The sequence below is a fragment of the Priapulus caudatus genome, unplaced genomic scaffold (assembly GCF_000485595.1).
Source record: "Priapulus caudatus unplaced genomic scaffold, Priapulus_caudatus-5.0.1 Scaffold486, whole genome shotgun sequence".
Taxonomy (NCBI): Eukaryota; Metazoa; Priapulida; class Priapulimorpha; order Priapulimorphida; family Priapulidae; genus Priapulus; species Priapulus caudatus.
The window spans coordinates 78,904-86,791 of record NW_014577547.1 but is presented as its reverse complement, the minus strand read 5'-3'; the positions used below and the strand labels follow the sequence as shown (position 1 = coordinate 86,791).

General features: G+C 41.4%; 1 protein-coding gene across 4 annotated transcripts in view; it reads right to left on the bottom strand.

Moving 5' to 3' along the window:
* LOC106810921 (calcium-independent protein kinase C-like) overlaps nt 1-7,888 on the bottom strand; it is a gene marked incomplete at its 3' end in the record, with an annotated part of 80,997 nt that overhangs the window by 53,874 nt on the left and 19,235 nt on the right.

Here is a 7,888-nt window from a genome sequence, read left to right as displayed (position 1 = left end):
GTCCGCGCGCGCACACCGCAGCTAACGCACCGTCCTGCGTGTACAGACGTATTAACGCACGTCGGCCGAGTCGCACGACGCATTAACGCACGTCCGCACGCACACGCACTAACGCTACGTCCGCACGGCACGCACCACTAACGTACGTCCGCGCAGCACAGCGACGCACTAAACGCACAGATGAGTACGGGGGCGGGGAGTACTTTCCTTTTTTAACATTAATATATATAATCGCGTTATATCGCACGCATCGGCAGCAGGTAGGGCGGGACGAGGTAGACGAAGATGGTGGGAGACAGCAAGACCGAGATCTGGAGCGCACGCACGCACGCACGCACGCACGCACGCACGCACGCACGCACGGAAAGGATAATAATTACAATGAACTACATGTAGTGAGACACGCATGCAGACAAGTGATGTGAGAATAATCTCAGAAAATAAATAATGCATTGAACATGAACTGCTCTGGCCGCTCACCACATCACAGGAGCCGTTACGGGGCCCGAGCGTTTATTACATTTGAACGCTATCAAATATTTAAGAAAATGCGAGGAATATCTTGTATAAAGGCAATGCCGGTTGGCAGGAGATAGGCCGGTGGCATAGGCTATTCGCCGATGTGCACTGCCCGTTGATGGGGATATGAGATAGGCTAGCAGTCTAAGGGGAAATGAGAATATATGCCAAACTCAAACATATGATGTACCCAGGAAATATTGAGTGGTATATAGTATTGGTGGTGGAGCAGCTGAGGGGGGGGGCAAAGCCCCATGGGGGCAATATTCCAATTTTGAAATAAACAGGTAAATTCAGACATGGTATTGCAATCTAGGGCGTCTTTATATGCTCTTGGTTATATCCATTGGGCTCCTCTGATTGGCTGCTTTGATTTGCTTTGACTCAACAACCCTTCAAGACAAGAGAACAAACGCCATTTGCAAATATTTGTTTTAGTTTATGATACAAGATACAAGATACAAGAATCTTTATTTAACGTCGGGGTTACAATTCTCTGTGTAAATGGGATATATCTATGGTGTGGGCTCTCGTAACACTTACTACATACGTATACGTATACGTACTCGTACTATAGTATAGCCCTTCGCTCCGTCGCAGGAGGAAGGAGCGAAGGGCTATAAGTACTAGAGCTATACGTACTCGTACTCGTTGACGCTAGACTGAGAAAAAAGTTTTCTGGTGTATTTTTTTGAAAAACTTAAAACACATTTTACTCATTAAGCTAAAATATAATATCACTATAATTGCAATTCTTTGTGTACATGTATTTTCAAATGTAAACAAGTACTAACACATACGTGTCGTTTAATAACAAATGTTTGTTTACTTTTTGCTCAGTCTAGCGTCAACGAGTACGTATAGCTCTAGTACTAGTCTATAGCCCTTAATTTAGCTCCTTCCTCCTGCCTGCGACGGAGCAAAGGGCTACTCTATAGTACGAGTATGTATACGTACGTATGTAGTATTACGAGAGCCCAGACCCTCTCATAACTTAAGATTATGATGAAAATAACACATTTACGCAAAGAATTGTAATTATAGTGATATTATATTTTATATTAATAAGTAAAATGTGTGTTTTTCATAGAAAATACATCAGAAAACGTACTTATCTACCGATCATAAACCATAACAAATATTTATGATGGCGTTTGTTTCCTCCCTTGTTTTGAAGGTTTGTTGAGTCAAAGCAAATGAAAGCAGCCAATCAGAAGAGCCCAAAACTCTGCAATGGATATAACGTGTAGAAAAAAAAATTCGCTTCCGGCGAAGGTTAGAAAAATGTTAAGACTAAAGAGTGTAGAACGCTTACCATAGAAGGTTGCGGGCAGGTAGGTATTGCGCCATGCTCTTAAGAGCTGCGGATGCTGCAAAGCTAAGGGGTGGAAGGTAAGCAGGCTGAAAAGTAGTTAAAACTGAGATCAAGGTCGTTATGTGGTAGAGGGGGTAGATAGGTAGTAAGGCAGACAGGTAAGGTAGCATGCATGTATAAGATGCAGACACTGACCAGTTTCTCTGCGAGAGAGCCTGAAAAATATTTACTAGAGGATATTGTCTGACCCTACACACCATGGTTGGCATTTTTATTATCCCATTGCAATCGTTTGCAATATCGAACAAATACGAAATGTATGCCTAAACGTGCCACATGGATATAAATAAATAAATAAATAAATAAATATATATATATATATATATATATATATATATCACACCTCCAACTCATCCACGCACATTTCTTCAACGTAGCGATTTATTCACATATATATGCATGTACGATTTTCCCACGGAACGCCTTGCCACAGGTAGGGAGTCTTCATCGGCTATGACTTGTCACATGGAATATCTTGTGACAGGAAATAACTTGTGACAAGGACGATTTTGTCATTACAGTAACAAAAATACTACTTAAATGTCACGGGAAACCCTATCACAAGTAAGGATTTGACACAACACAGACTCAGCCAGTAGCAATGACTTGTAACTGAGAGCGACTCACAACTGGTAATAACTTGCGCATTTGCCAACGTGAACGTCTGGTCACAGGTAATGATTAACTAATGATTATACGGCTAGTAATGCGAAATTAATGACTTCAATCACATGTAGTGATTTGCGATGGATAAGAAATGGCATGTCACAGGAAATACCTTTGTCACAGGTTAAATCATGACACATGTAATGAAAGGCACGTCACATGAGTGACAGAAAACATATCATCACTGGTGAGATCTGGACACATAAAATTAATAGCTTCTCACAGTCACAGAAAACACATTGTCACTAGTGAAATCTTGACATGAGCAACGAATGTCTTGTTACAGAGAACACATTGTCATAGAAAATAATGGCTAGTTGCAACATGTACCGAATGGTTTGAGCACGAAAAGGCTTGACACTGGAAATGAATTTGGACGTGCACACACTGGAAGGTCACATAGAACAATTTGTCACAGGTGATCGCTTGCCACGTTTTATGGCCTGTAGCCGATGAAAAACACCATGCTACTCGCAATGGCATAGGACTAGTAGCACACAAGTAGCTTATTGTCACAGATGACAACGAATCGCAATGAATCTCTTGTCACACGTTTGACAGTCTGGCATAATTACCTGTCACGTTTTTTTAGTTTGTCATATGATAGGACCTGCCATAGCTAATGATTTGTCACAGTTAAGGGATTGTTACAGATAAGGAAGTGCCAAAGGAAGCACTCTTGCAGATAAGTACATGAATGTTATAACAAATGTTTCTCAAGTCCGCAAAACATTAAAAGATTGTAATGCGTACACACAACCTACGTAACTGACATAAAAGTGGCATACAACAGTAGACTTCCACAAATTGTTCACCGCTGCACTACATCATCTCTGGAAAAGACCTAATTCTTTTGAATTTTTTTGCAGTAAAATTCCGAACCAGCGTGCACTAATTTGCATTGTGCACGCAAGGTAGATGCCTTGTGTGATTGGTCTTGTCGTGTAATTGTGCCATTCCGTCAAGTGGCGTAGCCATAGTGACCGCGGTCCTCCATTTTTGTGTTTGAAACGGGATCAGACTACATACTAGAAATGCGCATCATTTAGCTGGCAAATGTTTCGAGCGAAGTTTAGACATTGAATCTGTGGTTATTTAGCATGACTAAAGTGGATGTAGCGTATGCGCCGAAACACTCCCGAGTATTTTTAATTAATTTTTGTTCGATGCTTATTCAGGCCTGCTGCCTATGGACGACCTCTACTGTTGTACAACACCTAAATAACTAGTTAGTGACCTCGCTGTGCTTCTGCCCCAGTTACAAACAGCAGGAAGGAACTGACACACGTCCTGTATGTACTACAGATTCATCATTCCTACACTGCCGCACATGTTCTCCTACATACATCACATTCCCAAACACCTGATGGACAGCTGTATATCTATTATGAGCTATATTATGAGCTCTATTGTGAGATCTTGATATCTATGCATCATGTACACGTATTATCCGTGCCCATATTAACACAAAGCTTAGTATACTAGCAATGTTATATGCTAACGAATATATGCGCAAATAATAGTGCCTTTATTACGACACTTTCACACGTGCAATTCCCTACGTCAAGCGGGATACTATATACATGTAGGGAAATATAGGCAAAATGCAACCATGGGTATCAGACACATAGGTATCGCCAGTTTTTAGCTTCCAATGCAACATTATGACACATTCAAACAGTCAATCTATGCAGTGGGATCAAGATTTTCTCTTCTCGCCCATACCGTCATATCAGGGGTTAATAATGACAAATTGTCGTAGTGGCAAATAAGACAAATTCATACTGACAATTTGTCATTATTAACCACCGGTCCTATAAAGCACAACCTTCTCAACGGAAATCATAAACGGGATTCGCGTGTTAGTGTCAAACGTTTTCGGACCAGTCTAAGTAACTATTGTCATAGTTGATTCAACAACGAGTGGAGTAAATCTTTAGAGAAGCGGGTGATATGTTTCCCATTATTTGATACCATGTGGCTGGAAAATGAAGACAAAATTGCGATAACAACACTTATGCACGCCATGCCAAGTAATGATATTCACTTTTAATGAACCAGTTTCCGTCCTTACACCATCCACTTCAGGCCACTACACTAATCACTTAAATGTCCATTAATTTGACCCTACCATAGGCCAATCTCGCTATTCCTTCCCGTCTCACAGCAACAATAACTCGCCACCTCACGCTACACATGCTCTCTGTCGCGCCCTAGCCTTTCTTATCAATCAGTTGTCTTCCCACTTATTCCTTCCTACTACTATACTAACTACAGTCTGGTATATACAATGACTTGTAGAAACGTTGTCAACAGTACTCATGGCACGCTAAACCATGTTAAAGTGATTACGTCACGAATTTCTAGCACCATCAAGTAGTATATTTGTGTGTTATTTGTACAAAATAAAATGTATGAAAATACAATTAGTGTTTCTGTTTATATTTCATGCTTATGTACCTTCTTTATATGCCCTAATTTGCCGGTGAAAAACAGAGAGACGCCAGTATCTGAACAGTACTGGGGGAATATAGTGTTAGACAACAGAAATTACGAAATCGTCTAGATTTTTGCAAATTTAACCAACGTAAAAACATTTTTATCAGGTGAGAGCTTGAGGATATATTAAGTAACGTTAGTTCTTACTTCTAATGTAAAAAAGATTTTTTTTTTACAAATTTTACTGTGGAAAATTTGTGACGTAGTCAAATGACAAATTTTGTCCAAAAAAAATCGTCATTATTTTACCCCTGACTAGATGCAGTTTTTAACAGATGGATCGGCAGGTGGGCCAATGTATGTTACGCGTATTTAAACTATTTATTGCACATGCCACAACGCAGTCACATACATGAATCGAAGCAGTTAATACGATTTCCTTCATAGGTTTCATGAACTGTATACGCCAGTATGATTAGCCGCATAATATTGGAAAATAAGAAATTATTAAAGTATATATACCTCCCACCCCACTCGCTATCTGTGAAGGCGCCTACTGTTGGTATATAAGGACTAATATTAGGGTGGTCCCCACTCTATCCGCGAGACCAACTAGCATTGGTAAATAAGAAGTACTCTTATGGTAGATTCCTATTCCCTGGCCATAATAATTACTGCTGTCGGTAAATGAAAAAATCGTAGGGCAGTCCCTACTCTCTATCCACGGCGGTACCTAGCTGCTATTGGTAAACACGAAACTATTTTACGGTAGCCCCCCCCCCCAATCTGACCGCAATGACGCCTGCTTTTGGTAAATGAAAATTCTTTTTGTAGGGTAGACTTTCTCTCCATATCGATAATGGTGCCTTTCGTTGGTAAACAATGAATTACATTAGGGCATACCCACACTCTACCCGTGATACTCTACTCCTGCTATTGGTAAATATTTCATTTTATGGTGACCCCGCGCCATCTGTGTTGGTGCCTGCTGTTGGTGAATATTTCACTTTAGGGTGACCACGCGCCACCCGTATTGGTGCCTGCTGTTGGTAAATATTTCATTTTAGGGTGACCCCCACGCTATCCGTGTTTGTGTATGCTGTACATCAGATTCTATCGCACGGTGGCTGCATGTTCGTCGCTTCTGAATCTTATTCCGCAATTTAAGTGTCAGCAGTTCGTAGTGACACGGACCGCGAGTGTGCATTTCTTCCTCTTAGAGTTGAATAACAACAACTAGTTATTATTTACCCTTAGGGGTGAATAACAACAAATAGTTATTATTCACCCCTGTTCCTATCCATTTACACAGAGTCACTGTTGTTTATTATAATGCCTACTGCACATGTGTGCATAAACGCCCCATGCCACGCGAAGGAAAGAGCGCAAATCAATGTAGGATTAGCAAATCCACGTAAGGATGATATCAGGAGTAAGATAATATAGGATCCTATATTATCTTACTCCTGATGATATGTATGATTAATAATTAAAGCTCGTGATATCGGGGCCTCCTGAAATTACATAACAGAATTCGAGAAGGCGTCAGCGCGAAGTCCTTGGTACGGTCAATGTCAAATGAAGCCGGGCTGCTTTGTCCTGTACGTTTTTGTTCGTGATCATCTCACACTATTATGTCTGCTTTCCTTTCGACTTCTCCTGAATTCACGGCGCTTGTACGTTTTCGCATTGTCATGCACGATTCCGTATATTTTCGCCTTTTCTCATTAACGTCTACTGTCGAGTCCCCATTGTACGTGTGAAGGTTACGAATGAAGTGCGTATAGAGAGCCATAAAATTGCCCAAGGGTGCCAATTAAAGTAGCACCCGGGGCATTCCGGTTCAGGGTAGTCTAAACATCAGGAAACCACAAAAAAATATTGTATACACCCGATTGCAACGTTCAGTCATTTGGCAACCGGACTACCAGACGGCCCAGCAAGGTGATTATGAGTCCAGTGGCGTGGGTCAGCGTTAAGACAAGGGTTACGGGTCTAACCGCACCGTTACCCAATGGTGATCATTGTGAAGTGCCGCAGTGGCAACAGTCAGGTGAAGCTTGGTAGGTGACACGCCCACACATCACCTAGATCACACGCTGCATTCAGATGATACGTGAACGCGTGGTCGTGGCAGTGGCTCTAAACGGTTTACTCAAGTACGCTTACTCACGTACGTTTCGTGTACGAAATTATTATAATTACCAAGTCGAGCCTTAGCTCACGTTTCTTAAAATTTTATAAATTTCTTTAACGTTCTTTGTAATGATAAAGACCCAATAGCTTTTTTATTCAATGTTGTAATTGCGACTGTGATGAGAATACCTAGGGCAGGGTTTAACTTTAACAATAAGGTTCGTCATAACCTATAATGTATAATATATAATAATATATACTAACACTGTGTGAGTGATTTGTAGTAAGAAATATGGGGAAAATAGTTATACAACGGGATTTGGATTAAATCGCATCCGGCTATGCATGTGACACAGGTGGACACGATGTAATATTGATTTATATTAGGTCAGTCCAGATGTAACCCTATAATAGAATTTTATAAATATTAATGTCGCAAGAGTTATCTACGTGGTCAAAAAGGAAGGATGCGACATCAGGGACAGAACCGATGCAATGGGGGAGCAGACTTACAGCATGTAGCCTGTCACAACACTCTGCCTGCCACGCCACTCTGAGTGTTTGCATGCGTGCGTGCATGTGTGCAGTGAAGCTGTGTGTACCACTGCACACAGCAGCAGCTGTCAGCTATCCAGGCACGACTGCAACTTCTACGCCGAGTCGGCACGGCACGTACAGCACTAGCGCAGTCCCCTTAGGCTGCTAGCAGAGAGAGAGAGAGGGAGAGGAGGAGAGGTGGAGGAGGAGAGGAGG